The sequence below is a fragment of the Trichosurus vulpecula genome, chromosome 4 (genome assembly GCF_011100635.1).
Source record: "Trichosurus vulpecula isolate mTriVul1 chromosome 4, mTriVul1.pri, whole genome shotgun sequence".
Taxonomy (NCBI): domain Eukaryota; kingdom Metazoa; phylum Chordata; class Mammalia; order Diprotodontia; family Phalangeridae; genus Trichosurus; species Trichosurus vulpecula.
This window is the reverse complement of record NC_050576.1, coordinates 324,535,174-324,550,041: the sequence shown is the minus strand read 5'-3', so window position 1 is coordinate 324,550,041 and position 14,868 is coordinate 324,535,174.

Sequence of the window (14,868 nt, the reverse complement as noted above, 5' to 3'; positions counted from 1 at the left end):
CAATTAGGGTTAAGTGACTTACCCAAGGTCACACAGTTAATATGTGTGTCAAGTGTCTGAGGCCGTATTTGAACTCAGGTCCTCCTGACTGCAGGGCCAGTGCACTACTCATTGTACCACCTAGATGCCCCCACAAAGTTATTCTTTAAAAAAATGCTGTTACTATATACAACTTTTTCTTGGTTCAGCTCATTTCACTCTTAATTATTTTGTGCCAATCTATCCATGTTTTTCTAAGATCATCAAGCTTATCATTTTTTTGTAGCAGAGTAGTATTCTATCATGCTCATATACTCCATGCTCCAATTGATGGGCATCCTTACAATTTCTAGGTTTTTTTGTCACCACAGAGATGCTATAAATATTTGAGAATTTAAAAAAAAGAAGAAGAAGGAAGAAGAGAAGGGGGAGAAAGAGAAAGAGGAGGATAAAGAAGAAGAGGAAAAGAGGAGGAAGAAGAGGATAGGTAGAAGAGAAACAAAAGATGTTAATTCTGAAAGGACAAAGCAGTCTTTTCTCAGCTATAGCTAAGTCACTGTTAATGTAAATAACAAATCCCTTGAAATGGTCTCATTATTTGAATCAGGACAGTCAAAACATTTTTTAACCAATACGATAAATTAGGCTATAAAATTAAATCTAATGCATACTGACTTTTCTGAGGTATTTGAGATGAGATATCATTTCCCCACTCCATCCACCCCATCATGCATTTTCGATTACTACATATTCCCATTAGGCTAGAACCAATAACTATTTACATAATTATAACTTCGAACAGTGTGAATTCTAACACACAAATCAGTACCTAGCTGTATTCCAACCACCAGTGATTTTACTCTTTCATAATTTCTTCCTGTATAAAGTCTCCGCTATCCCTATATAACACTTAGGTAGGGGTTAAGATTGGACCTGTGGTTTATTTGGAATAGGTAACTTGCAAGTGAGGAAACTCTTCTACCAATGAATGCGGGCATGCTCTCTACAACTAACACTCTTAGAGAATGACTTAGAGCACTAAGAGGTTAAGTGAATTCTCTGGAATCAAACAACCAGGATGTGTAAGATGCCCCTGAATCCAAATATTCCTGGCTTTGAGGCTGACTTTCTATCCACTATACCAAAATGCCTCTCAACGCTTGAATGTATTCTAATTTGTATTGCTGTTTCATGTCTATATATATTATTTCTTCAATTAGAATAACTTTTTTCTATTAGTAAAAGGAAAATAAAGATAATAAAATATTTGCATAATTTTAGGCTTAAAAAGCACTTCTACATCTAGAAAGTGAGTTGTCTGAGCAGTCTGATTCTTGTATTGGTTTTCCACTTACTAATTGTGTGTTCTTGGGCTGGTCTCTTACCTCTTCTGGCTTCAGTTACTTATCCATAAAACAAGGAGGTTGTACTAGAGGATGTCTAAGATTTTTTTCAACATTAAAGCTATCACCCTGTGATCTAATTAGATCTTCATGATAGCTAACTCTGTGTGCTAAGATGCATAACTATTATCTACATTTTATAGAAAAACTGAGGCTCAGAGAGGCTAACTGATTTGTTCAAGGCCTCATAATTCAAACAGCTAGTAAGATAGTAAACCAGACCTCCAAATATCACTTTCCAATAAAAGACAGAAATAAGGAACTGAGCACGCGATATCGTCATTTTTTCCTCCATATTACATATTTTGGTTTTCTGTATTTTGCCAGCCCTGTGAAAGACACTTTCTGCTCCTGGATTACAGTGCCCATTAGGAGTTTGAAGGGGAAGAAGGCTTCCATCAGGGTGAAACAAAGTTCACATAGAGCGTGGTAAAGTATGTTTACCAGATCTCGCCCTGTCAGATATTTTCTGCGTCGAGATGCAGCAGTGCATGTGAACATGGGTATCATTGTTCTAAACTTCATTTCTTTCTTGTGGATTCCAACCCCCTCTCTACCATTGCCTTCACCTGAATGATAGATCATGGGTCTATACACAGTGACAACTTTCTGCTCAGTTTTTACCAAACTACGATTTCACGTGTCAGTCCTATTTTATAGTGCATAACAGCCTCATGTACTGAATGTAGGCTCAATGATTTTAGACTGATTGATAGTATAATGGTGCCAAGCATTTTACAAAGTGGATAAAATATGCAGAGGTCACTCTACTTAACAGTGAAGTGCAGTTTTATGTCCAGCACTCTATTAGTGCTGACCTGAAAGAAGATGTGAAAAGCAACACTTCAACCAATCCATGCGTTGAAAAAATTTTTTGTAACCATTCCTAATCTGGAACTTGCCAGATAATTCAGATTAACAGCCCAGACCCTGGAAGAAGGTACTGTGGGTTATTTTAATGATGACAGAAGGTCAAAGAAACCTCCCCTTTGAATCCTACTTGAAAGAAGCTATTTAAAGATTTGGCTAGTGTTAAACTAGGTTTTAATAGAGAAATTCAATCTAAAGCAGCTTAGATATTTCAGAATCCGTGAATTCCTTTTCTACACTCTTCATGAAGTACTTGATAATGCATTTGTGTTCTGTATTTTCTTATACTTTATTTACCCACATCCCAATATGTCCTAATTCATTGAACATTATCTCATTGACTTTTTGGGAAATAGTTTATTTTTATTTTCCCGTGATATTCTAATGATTACCTAGTACCATTCCATGATTTCCAATTCTAGGTTTAAGAGGTTTAGCAGCAGAAAACAATTTGTATAAATATTTTCTAATGGCATGCTGTGACTGTATATAACATCCATTAAAAATATGGATTTTTACTTATAGGTGCTGCTACTTTATGACAGTAATGACATTTTTAGTTTTGTTTTATCTCAACTTCTCTTATTCCCATGTATCCTTGCTCTTTTCAGCTGCTTTGATTGAACACAGCACTTATGTAAATTTCTGCCCTTCTCCATTGTAGCAATTCAGCAGAATAGCTGACCACAACCTGTTATAAATACTGTTTTCAATCAGCGTTGAAGAAAACAGCTCCTTAGTTCTGAGCACAAAAAACAGTTGAGATTGTTTGAGGCTTTTAAATCTTCTGAGTCTACAACACTCAGATTCTAATTTAAAAGGTAGTGCTACCACTCTAGCTGATATATGGCAGTGCTCTTAGAGACCTAATTAAACTTGTTAGAGAAGAGGTCACATCAGAAATCATGGAAATTAAGCATTTATTACATTGGACTAGAAATCTTTTGTCTTGGTTCTTCATTTATACAATTAACAAATTCTTTGGTGCCCCCAAAGTGGTCTGATCCAGGGGCAAAGTCTGATCATTGTACTCCTGCTTTGAGTTCTATGAATTCTGAACCTGGGTTTGGGTCTAAGCCGCAGCCTATAGACTTGCCTTGTTTGGAATTCCAGTAAACCATTGCTAGGTTTAGTCAATATCAGTCAAATTGACATCACTGCTGGTTTAGAGTGACAGAATTGTAGACTCCATTTTTTTTCTTGGGATTCTTGCCCTTGTTATTATTATTTTTAGGCTTCAGACTAGTCTAAAGGCTGAAATTGAGACCCTGTTTTGCTCCTGAGGTATAATAACAATGTTACTCATAGCTACTGTGGCTGCATAAGGCCAATAACACCAACACACAGGAGGGCTGCTAGCACAGGTTATTTGATCTGATTTTCTAAGGAAAGCAACTTTAAGGGGTTAACAATCTTACTTTAATTAAACATACATATATCATTCACTTAGTTCAGCGGGACAACACCCTGCACTTCAGAGAAAACACAAACAGAAATTAGAAGCAGAAATTATATAAATGAAGCAAATAAATACAAATCAACAGACAGGCTTCTATCTGACCATAGCAATACATACAGAGTTACCAGAGAGAGGCACCAACATCTGGGTTTTCAGAGCCAGGGGGCTCTTTAATGGCTACCCAGAGTATCCACACCAATACTCTTCCAATGAGTGAGCCCCAAGCAAAATCCTAACCTCAGAGTATATCTACACTTCTTTGGGATCAGAGGGCATCACAACCATGTGACACAAATCCATGTGATCTGGCCCTTCCCATGAACTTAAGTAGATGATCAAAGATTCCTGATTCAATCAAAGACTCTTGATTGAAACAAAGGTAAGATTCAAAGACCCTTGATTGCCTTAGTGCTAAGAAGCACTCCAAAACAACAACAACAAAAAAACCAGCAAGAAGTCCCACTCTGCTTGCCATTACAAGAGGTCAGAGCTACATAGCTGCTCCTTGCTTCTGAATTTGCTCCTGGCTCAATAGGGAGACTAATTCCCACTGGAATTCTATCACTAGGCACAGTTCTCCTCCTCAGTCCACTCTGGATGTGTGGCCAAGAGCTGCATAGTGAGTGACACAGCTGTCAGTTGGCATATATTTCCGGGCAGAGGTATATGTCCTATGTGTGAGTCTGGTACTTTCTATCCTGGTATGTAACCTCTCTTTGTGCTGAATATTCTACATGGCAGTTCCTTGCTATATGCTGTCCCCAGTGTCCTCTGATTTCTCTAACTACTTTTTGCCAATGTGAGCTGGAAAAAATGACTCGCTAAATTTTTGTTGGATATCTTGATCAGTATTGAGCTTAGTGGGTTTTCAAGATCTGTGCAAAGGATTTTGGCTGTACTTTTTTCTCTACTCCACCATCTTGGCCCCATCCCATTCATCATAATTCCTAGTGTCACTTTTCAATAAATAGCAGTATAGGTTTAGAAAATAGAAAATAGACTGCATTCATACTGAACTCATGGCATAGGCTGAAAGTTTATCTTTGCACTAAATATCTGAGATCAATTTATTTCATTCATATTGGTTTCTCCTAAAAGACAAATGTAGAAAGAAAAAAAATTGGTTAGCTCATGTTTCTAATTCATCAAAGCTTTACTGTAACTGCATGGTAATTTGTTCATAATTGTGTGTGTGCGCGTGTGTGTGATTTCATTTAAGAGAAGTAGGAAGTGCGAACTTTTCCCATACTACTTAGAGACTTACTTGGGACTTTTTGCAATTGCATGAACTGTACTTGGATTTAATATACTTCAATCAATTTCTGAGGCAGAGTAGCTACTATCCCTTTGCAGAGCCCAGCATTGGTACAATTTATAAATCATTTTTTCTATATTGTTGAGTTTCTCCCACTGTATGTCTTTGGCCCCACAGTTGCTTTGTAAAATATTTAACATTTTCTTTATAGTATTTTTATGAAATTATAGAAATTATAAATTCATATCCATGAGCAAGCACTAAAATAAAAAAGGCAAGCAGCTGTTGAGTTGAAATGCACATCTGTTGGCTTGAGAAAATTTTATATACATCAAATTGTATTTGCCCTTTATTTTTCTCTTGGGAATAAATTTTATAACTGAAACTGTCCTAACATTACCAATTAAAATAATTGCTTTTAAGTAGTCAATTTCTACCACATTCCTATCTTCCTAGAATATTACTTTTCTTTGGTATTCTTTTTATAAAAGACATCTGTCAAAAATTAAATTTTATGATGCACAAGTGAAATTTACCTGTAAAGTCCTATTTGTAATAAGTAATGCATCTGTATAAGATTAGCAATTAGTAGAAAAATTGTGTTGGGTTAAATTATGTCATCAAGTGACTAAGTTTATTGTTAATTCACAAGCAAGATAATAATTAGAATCACTTTCTAATTACATATCTGCATATTTTATATTGATATAAATAGCTGCATTAATTTCTTGACACTAAAAAGTATAAAAAATCATGATTTATAGCTAATGATAGCAGCAAGTGAAAAAATTGGTGGAGCAATACTGAATAATAAAGCATAAACATGCATTCAAATGTACATGGTATACATTTCAATGTGTCAGTGTTCACTAGAGAAGTTTTTTTTTTTTTTAACACAGAAGAAAATTTATTCATGTATCTTCCAATAACTATATTTGAATGGCCTGTTTCCTCTTTAAAAAGTTGAGAATACTTGAAAAATGCTTGTCTGTTACTAAAATATTTGTAAGAGAAAATCAGTCAAAACAAAAATTCAGAATATGTTAGTGATACTCTACACTACATTCTATGTATTATGTTTGATTTAATGATTGTCTAACAGAGACTCAGTTGGCATCTCTTTATTGGTTAGGAGAAACAGGGACTTTATTCAGAGTCTCTTAACTATTTCTTAAAATATATACTTAAAGAATTTAGAGTGAACCATGCTGGTATAAACATTTGTATTTTTCCATCTATTTTGGCCTTTCTAATTAACATTTTTCTCTTTTTTCTAATATATGTTCATGTCTTTTTAAGATGAGAAACATTTTCTTTCATTAATGAATATACCTTTATTGATTAATACATTAAGTGATGCTTGTCATATGTGTGTGTGTGTGTGTGTGTGTGTGTGTGTGTGTGTGTTCTTTTTGAGGGAAGGGATATTTAAAGTAAATGTCCCATAAAGTTAAGAGTCTTCTGATAAGTGTAAAACAAACAAACAAAAAGATAAAAAAGAATTATACTCTTTTAAGTTTAATCTTCATTATTCACATTTTCTCTGTCTCTTTCTTAAGTCTTTTCAATCAACAAAGCAAAATTAAAAAATTTTTGATTGCTGAGGAGTAAAAGCTCACACTAAAAATTTACCAGTTGGAAGCTGATTCAAGGTGACTTTAGCACACCCCTATCTAAAGTCTGCTCTAATGGGGTAGAAGCAGTGGAATGTTGGAGCCAGTTCTATGATTGCTGCATTTTCAGGGTGATCTTTTACATCCTGGATAACGGCAAGCACTATAAATCAGCTCGATTGTTTTGTTGATTGTCCAGGTGAAAGAAAGTGATCAAGAAAATGTTAACAATGCAGATTTAACTTAAAAGTGTGTTGTGCATCTTTTCTTGGAAAGCTGGTTGTTAAACATACCAGTACACTCTTAAATAGATGAGATATTTAAGTCTTGAAGGCTATGTCAGTGGGCAGCAGGGAATTTCTGTTATATTCTACCAAGCTAAAAAGGCTTTTCACAGTTGACCAACTGACAGTCTATAAGAGTGAGGCTATATAAATTCAGAAATCATCACTTGGTTAAGTGTAGGGTGATTTTTTTTTTTGGACAATGGTTATTACTGAAGAATATTTAGTTAATGTAAAAAGAGTCTGTGGAGGGAGTACCCAAACAACATCACATGTAGTTGAAACAGTGAAATGGGATTAAAATTGGACTGGTGCTAAACAGGGTTTGTTAACATGAGAAACAAACAGCTAATGAATTATTTGAACTCATATGAGTACTAATCCCTATATAACACATCAAAATTTATTTAAATTAAATTGTAGAAAATGAAACAGTTTCTGTGTTAAAACAAATTTATTGAATTGTAACCAATATTTGTAATTTTTGAATGTCTACTGACTTTAAGTTTGTGCCAGGTATTAGAAACAATTTCATTGGACACGTGGAAGATCTGAAACCTATATCAAGGAATGTAGCAATTATTCTCAGACTATCTTTTATGTGACACCAAATAATTTGCAAATGTTTAGAATGACATTTTTTATCAGAAGTTTCTTTTTTCCCCTAAAGTGTGGTTTTAAATGAAAATTTAATGGCAGAAATTTTTTTAAATATTGATATAATTTGTTTCATATTGAGAGATATAATCGCATATTAGACAGAGCTGGACACAAAATGAGGAAAACCTTGGTTCAAGTCATGTTTCTGGCATATATTGGCTATGTGATAAATTTCCTTTGGTCTAGGAAACTCTATATGACTAAAAATTGTAGAGGAGGTGCTCATCTGTACTGGTAGAAGAAATTTCCTCATCTGAGAATTATGTAAACCAGGAAAATTACAGATCTATGTATCCCTATCAGAGTTGTTTTATATCACCTTCATTATCCCCAATAAATCCCTCCCTATTTCTCTACTTGCTGAGTTATCCCTTAAAAATTTTTTAAGAGACACAAAATTCATGTCAGCAAAACTACAATGCATCTACTGAATCTATGATTCACTATTTGAATGAAAGAAGTAATGTACATGTTTTCAATTCACATGAGAGTAGTGCCAAACCTTATACCATGTGACGCCAATACCAGATATCCTAGGTCAGGAAGTAGCAATGCCATGTAAAGAAACACAGGAAGAATGGACAAATGGACACAGAAGCCTAGACATCTGTTATCGATGTTGAACAATTTTAAAGATTTCAAACATTTATTTTCAAGATATCTCAAAAATAGGACATTCTCAATCAACCTTGCCCCTCCCACCATGCCTCCCCCCCACACTGGCAATAGAAGTCATCATAGATGATTGTGCATCATGGAAGCTTCAAGCAAAGCAAAGAAATAAAATATAATCATGTAACTTGCAGGAATTACTGAGCCATATGCTTACTTTGTCACACAACATCTTCACAAAGTTTTCTCTTCGTGTGTGTGTGTGTGTGTGTGTGTGTGTGTGCGTGTGTGCGCGTGTGAAAGAGAGAGAGGGAGAGTGAGAGAGAGAAACTGGCATAGGCATATTAAATAGAGCATTTAACCTATCAATGCCTGCAAATACTGAGACTCTTGTTGAGGTCCTGCAATAAATTTATCTCACAGGGTCTACCTAACATGATAAAGGGCTTCCTCACTTTTCTCTAGCTTGTGTACCAGTGGAGCATTCTGGATGTTTACTTTTCATCTCTAGTCTTCCATATAGACTGCCCATCTTCTCTTTTTAATCACACAATTCCTCAATTTTACTGATTATTAACAATTCATTTTATTATCAATATTACCATCATCAATTATAAAGTAATATATTTGAAAGAAATACAATAGTATTATGTATTATCAATACAATTTCTTGAATGTTATCTTTATCATTTTTAAAAAGACAACATAATAGACAAAATTTTGCTAATAATTTCTCTAGCAATCTATATTTCTCTTCACTTCTTGAGAAATCCAAATCTTTAAAATCTATGTGACTTCTATATACTTATCAATAATTGCTTACCATGATTTCAGAAGACTGAAAATTTCAAGCAACTGTAACAACAATGTCACTTGCAGCTGCTGTGGAGGTGTAAGGCCAATTATGCCAGCACACAGGAGGGCTTCTAGCACAGTTTCTTTGATCTGCTTCTCTAAAGGAAAGTAACTTTAAGGGGTTGATAATCTTACTTTAATTAAACATACATATATCATTCACTTAGTTCAGGGGAAAAAGTCAGCACCCTGAACTTCAGAGCAAATACAAACAGAAATTACAAACAGAGAAAATAACACAAATAAACAGATAGCCTTCTAATTGTCTGACCATAGCAATACATACATACCAGAGAAAAGCACCAACCTCTAGGTTTTCAAAGCTGGAGGCGGGGGTGGCACGGTGGCTCCTTAATGGCTACCCAGAGTCTCATCTGGCCAAATCACATAAACATTCTTCCAATGAGTGAGTCTCCAAAGCAAAATGCTAACCTCAGAGTATACATAATGTTTCCAGTAAAGGACTCTTGCTTCAGTCAAAGACTCTTAATTCAAACAAAAGTAAGACTCAATCAAAGGTGTTTGGTTGCCTTAGTTCTGAGAAGCACTCCGAAAGAAAAAAAACAGCAAAAAGTCACACTTTCCTTGCCTTTACAGCAACCCGAGGAACAGCACAAAGACATATATATATATATATATATATATATATATATATATATATATATATATTCATATATAATCCATGTTGACTTTCTGAAGCAGGGGGAGGTAGGGGCTGCCTTGATTTTATCATGGAATATGACCAAAGAAGAAATTGGACAGCTCATAGAGCAACTGCTACATTGATATCTCGGTTTTATTAAAAGAATATGAGGAGGAATTTTTTGGCTGTTACCTCTATACTGAATTCATTCAAAGACATGTCCAACAATGGCAGAAGACTGAGGAAGTGGATGCAAGGATGACTTTTGTTGTATACCAGTTTAGGCAATATGCAAATAACCTCATTCTTAAAGTAATTACTTAATTTCCCCTTGCCCTGCTTCAACTGTGTTCCTCCTTTAAAAATATTGATTAAAAGCCATATAAAATTACATACATGTTCTCCAAAGTTAAATAAAATAGTGTGAATCATAATTTGGGGAACCAGAATTACATTTTAATCTTTGAAATTATAAACAAATTGTCGACTTAAGATTTAGTTTACTAGGTTCCAAGTGAAAGCTTTTATCTAAATCCCAGTTGGAAAACCTCACAATAAAATATTTTGTGATATTATTTGCGTTATAGTTCTCTGCATTTAGTATCTGTTCTACTGGGCTTTAAGTTAAATGGGGGGGGCATTCTGCCTTAAATTTACCTTTCAGGATGTAGTAGTATGTCATTCTCCCTATAGTATGTGCTTGATAAATAGTATGTGGGACTAGAGTGGATGGAACACTGGAACACTTTGTAATATGAAGATTTGTATTGGAGTACAATTTTTTTTTAACTTACTAGTTGTGTTAAACTTGAATAAATCCTTTTGCCTTGCTAGGACTCAATATCCTTATCTATGAAATGAAGTGGTTAAAGTAGTTGATCTCTAAGTCCCTTTCCAGCTGTAAATCCCATGGTCCATCAATAGAATTGAAACCTTCTCACCTAATCCCAGACAAATAGCTACATGATTCTTACATGTATATAAAAAAGGAGTTTCCTTAAAATGTATCTTCTGACTTCCCTTGACTCTCCAATACTCATTCACTCCCCCGTTCTTTTCTTTGCATCTGGAAATGAGTTTCAAATAGTTATACAGCTGCAAAGTCCCTCTCCTGATGCGATTTTGCAAAAGCTTTTTCCTTGAAATTGAGCAAGCTTTTTGCCTGCTGCCAAATCTCACTCTAATAAAACTCCCATCAAATAAACTTTTCAGCTGGAGCTTTCATTCATATACAAAACTACTCCATATTTGATACTGTTTGTCTTAGCCTTTGCATTTTCTGGCAAGAGAGACCTTTGTAATTTTCAGTAAAGGTGTGTATGTGGAAAGAAAATTCCCAATAAGATGTTTATGGCTTCCACTATGTTTCTAAACAGTGTTTCGATTTTGTATATCATGCTACCAGTTAGTTTTTTATACTATTATGGAGGTACATTTTTTTTTATTTTAATGGCAAGCTCTAAAAGGAATTTTTTAACCAATTTTCATGACTATTATTACATGGCTATAGAGGAAATAAAAACCCCTTGCATAATGGCAGTTACTGGGCTTCTATTTTTGAGAGGTCATCTTATTTAAACTGCTGTTTTCATTTTTAGGCAGGACTGAATGGAATTCAATGTTACTGCTTGACCCATACAAAACAAGAACAGCCACAAAAAACAACAACAAAACTCCTCAAGACCTTTATTTCTCACTATATACCATGAGGCCCCTTTGTCCTTTATGTTCAGTGATGGACTTGTACTATGAGTGTGACTTATTCATTTATTCTTTTTATGCTGAATCTTTATATACTTCTGGCCCTTTCACAGTGGTAATGGCAGAGATTGGCAGCCTTTAAAATAAAAGATATACCAAGCTCTTTGCCCCTTTAGTCTTGAGTTGCTGGTAGCAGAAGGAAGAAGGAGGCAGCATGTTGTTAGCTGCATATCAATATTTAACTTTCAGTTAGTGATTCCTTATGAAGGTAGCAGGAGATAGGATTCAGTGAAGGGAGAAGAAGATGGCAGTAACAACTAGTCCCAATGTCAGTGAAAGTTATCTGGCATGTCATTGCATGCCAGTTTTGGTAAGCATATTTGAAAATCCATGAACCTGGGGTATGCCAACTATTTGCAGGGCCAGTTTCTATTTGAAATTCAGTCTTATTTGTCTTATCCTCCAGTGAAATTGAACACACAAGAAACACTATGACCTGCCTAGTCACAGGAAAAAAGTGCATTCTTTTGAAAGAATTTCGTGTAAAAGATTCTGATGAAAATAATATAGATAACTGAGTTGGTAATGAAAAAAGTTTCTTTCTATCTATATATCTTTGTATTGTTTACTGACTAGATTTCTTGCTTCCTTCCTTCCTTCCTTCCTTTTTTCTTTCCTTCCTTCCTTCCTTTTATCCTTCCTTCCTTTCCTCCTTTCCTTCTTTCTTTCCTCCTTTCTTTCCTGCCTTCTTTCCTCCCTTCCTCCCTCCCTTCCTTTCTCTCCTCCTTCCTTCCTTTCTTTCTCTTTCTTTCTTTCTTTCTTTCTTTCTTTCTTTCTTTCTTTCTTTCGTTCTTTCTTTCTTTCTTTCTTTCTTTCTTTCTTTTCTTTCTTTCTTTCTTTCTTTCTTTCTTTCTTTCTTTCTTTCTTTCTTTCTTTCACAAAACCTTAAACCCAGTTCACTTCGAAGCTTGTAAATTGGACCACAGTAGGTCCCTGCCCAAGCTCTACTTAGTGTCTGTATTTTGGGCCTTCCTGGCTTAGAGTGAATGTCAATGGTAACTGTTTGTCTTTGGAACAGCAACCCTGAGGGTCTTCCCCTTCCAGCTTGATTTTTTTCTTCTTTTTTTTCTATTTAAAGGGCCATCCCTTGACTCACTTCTTAAAGAGGCCTGTTCACTGAATGGGCCTTACCTCACTCTAGGTGAGTACATGAAAAGGCCTTAACCTAAAAGGGCCAGGGTTTCCCAATGCATCCTGGGTCATCTCCAGCCATCCTGATGAATATCTGGTCACTGGATCCAGATGGCTGAGGAAGAGAAAGTGAAACTGTTGACCTTGCACAGCCCTCCCTCACTCAAATCAAAGTCAACTTCAAGTCAGGTCATCACTTCCCTGATGCCATGGTCCTCTTCAAAAATGAAGGACAAAAACACAACAACAATCTTTGTATTATTAAGAGAGGTGACAAGAGCTATGATTTTATAAATACAGTTTAGGGAACTTTCAATAAGGAAATATTTTCTATTACTGAAGATTGGCAGCCACTCAAATTTGGCGAATTATAGAATTGCCTGGGGACATTGAAAGATTGAGACTTACCAAGGGTTACCTAAGTGTTCATCTGAGGTAGTCCTTGAACCTACTTCTCTATAAAAATCCACTTCATTTATAAAATTAATTTACTTGGTTGAAACCACAAACATGTTTTGATGTCCTAATAAATAGGTATTTAATATTTTAGGCCACTAAGTGATGATTAAGTGATGAATTATTTGTCGATACAGCCTCAGAAATGTTCACTTACTTCAAAGATGTGAATCAATCACTGGAAGAAACTTAACTAAAAAGTAAAATGATTAAATTTTTACGATCTTATTTATATTTTAAAAGGGAGGGTATTTTTTAAAAGTGAAGGTGGTAGTTGGTGGCATGGTGGATAGAATGCTTGGCCTGAAGTCAGGAAGACCTATCTTCCTGAGTTCAAATTTGGCCTCAGTCCCTTACTAGCTGTGTGACCTAGGGCAAGTCATTTAACCATTTGCCTCAATTTCCTCATCTATAGAATGAGCTGGAGAAGGAAATGACAAATCATCCCAGATGGAATCATGAAGGGTTGGGTACTACTAAATCATCTGAACAACAAAAATATTAGTGAAAAGGATATTGTGTTTTCTTCCAATTCTGAATATTAAAAATACATATGTACAAACATGTGGTTTATCCTTAAGAAATGCATATTGATTTGTAATGATATTTGTATATATGCATATATATGTACAATTTTAAAGACATTTTCAAATATATGAAAATTTCAACAAATTATTTTGTATTAATGGGGGGAGAACTTTTTGAACTATAGATGACAATTTTTAAAAATTTTGTGCTTTAAAATACAGTAACTGGAGTTAGTCTAAACAATTCTTTCCTTTTAGTGGCAACAATGATACACAAGAATTATTAATTATTAATGTATGATAGATATTGAAAAGCATATTATATTATACTGTTTACCTTTTTCTTGCTGTGTTGTTTGGAAAGAGCTTTGAATACTTTTTATTTCATATGATCTTATAAAACCCTTTTGAGGTCTGTAATGTAACCATATAGGTAAGGAAACTGAGATTCAGAGAACTTAAGTAATTTACCTAAGATTTTCTGTTGAGCCAGTTCTCAAAACCACATAGTGTAATTAAAAATACAGTGTGATTTCCTCCTATAATGCTGAGCTGTGTCAATATACTAAAATAAAGTGCTAGTTTCAGTCGGACTTGTTCCCCGATTTTGTTCACTATTAAAGTTCTACCCATTATTAAAGACAAAGTTCAAATACCATATGATGAAATTTGCTGAAAATTTTCAGTTTTTCTTTGGCCAGGTTTTCTTTGATTCTGAGGAATTCCAGCTAAAATAGAAAAACATTCTGAGTGAGAGTTAAGAGGCAGCTTGTGCCAGGTGAGTTTAACTATTGGCACCACCTTTAATACTACCTCCCCTAGTGAGAGAGAGCCCAGAACAAAGAGCTCAAGAGCCCTGGGAATTCACCACCTAGCTACCCCAGATTGGTCCTTAGACAACAGATATTTTGTAGATATGGTTTAGAAACTCAGAAATGCATAAAATATGTGTATAATATTAACATATTTTATCTTTTAATACGTAGTAAGTAATTCAGACTTCTCTGGCTTGAAGGGAAACCAAAAAAATTTATGCGGATTTTCCAGATCGTAGGGGCCACCATACCCCTAAACTCTGGGATGTGAAAGGAATAACTCTATTATGCTTAAAACCTCCTTCTGCATACACCAACAGTGTGTATATTTTGCTGATTCAGTGGATACAGTGTTGGGCCTGGAGTCAAGGGTCAGTTGTCTCAGTTTCTCATCCATAAAATGAATTGTAGAAGGAAATGGCAAACCATACCAGTATCTTTTGCCAAGAAAACTCCAAATACGATCACAAAGAGTGGTACATGACTGAATACAGCTGAACAATAATAACAACTCACATAACTTCTATGTGTTTTAGGCAACTCCT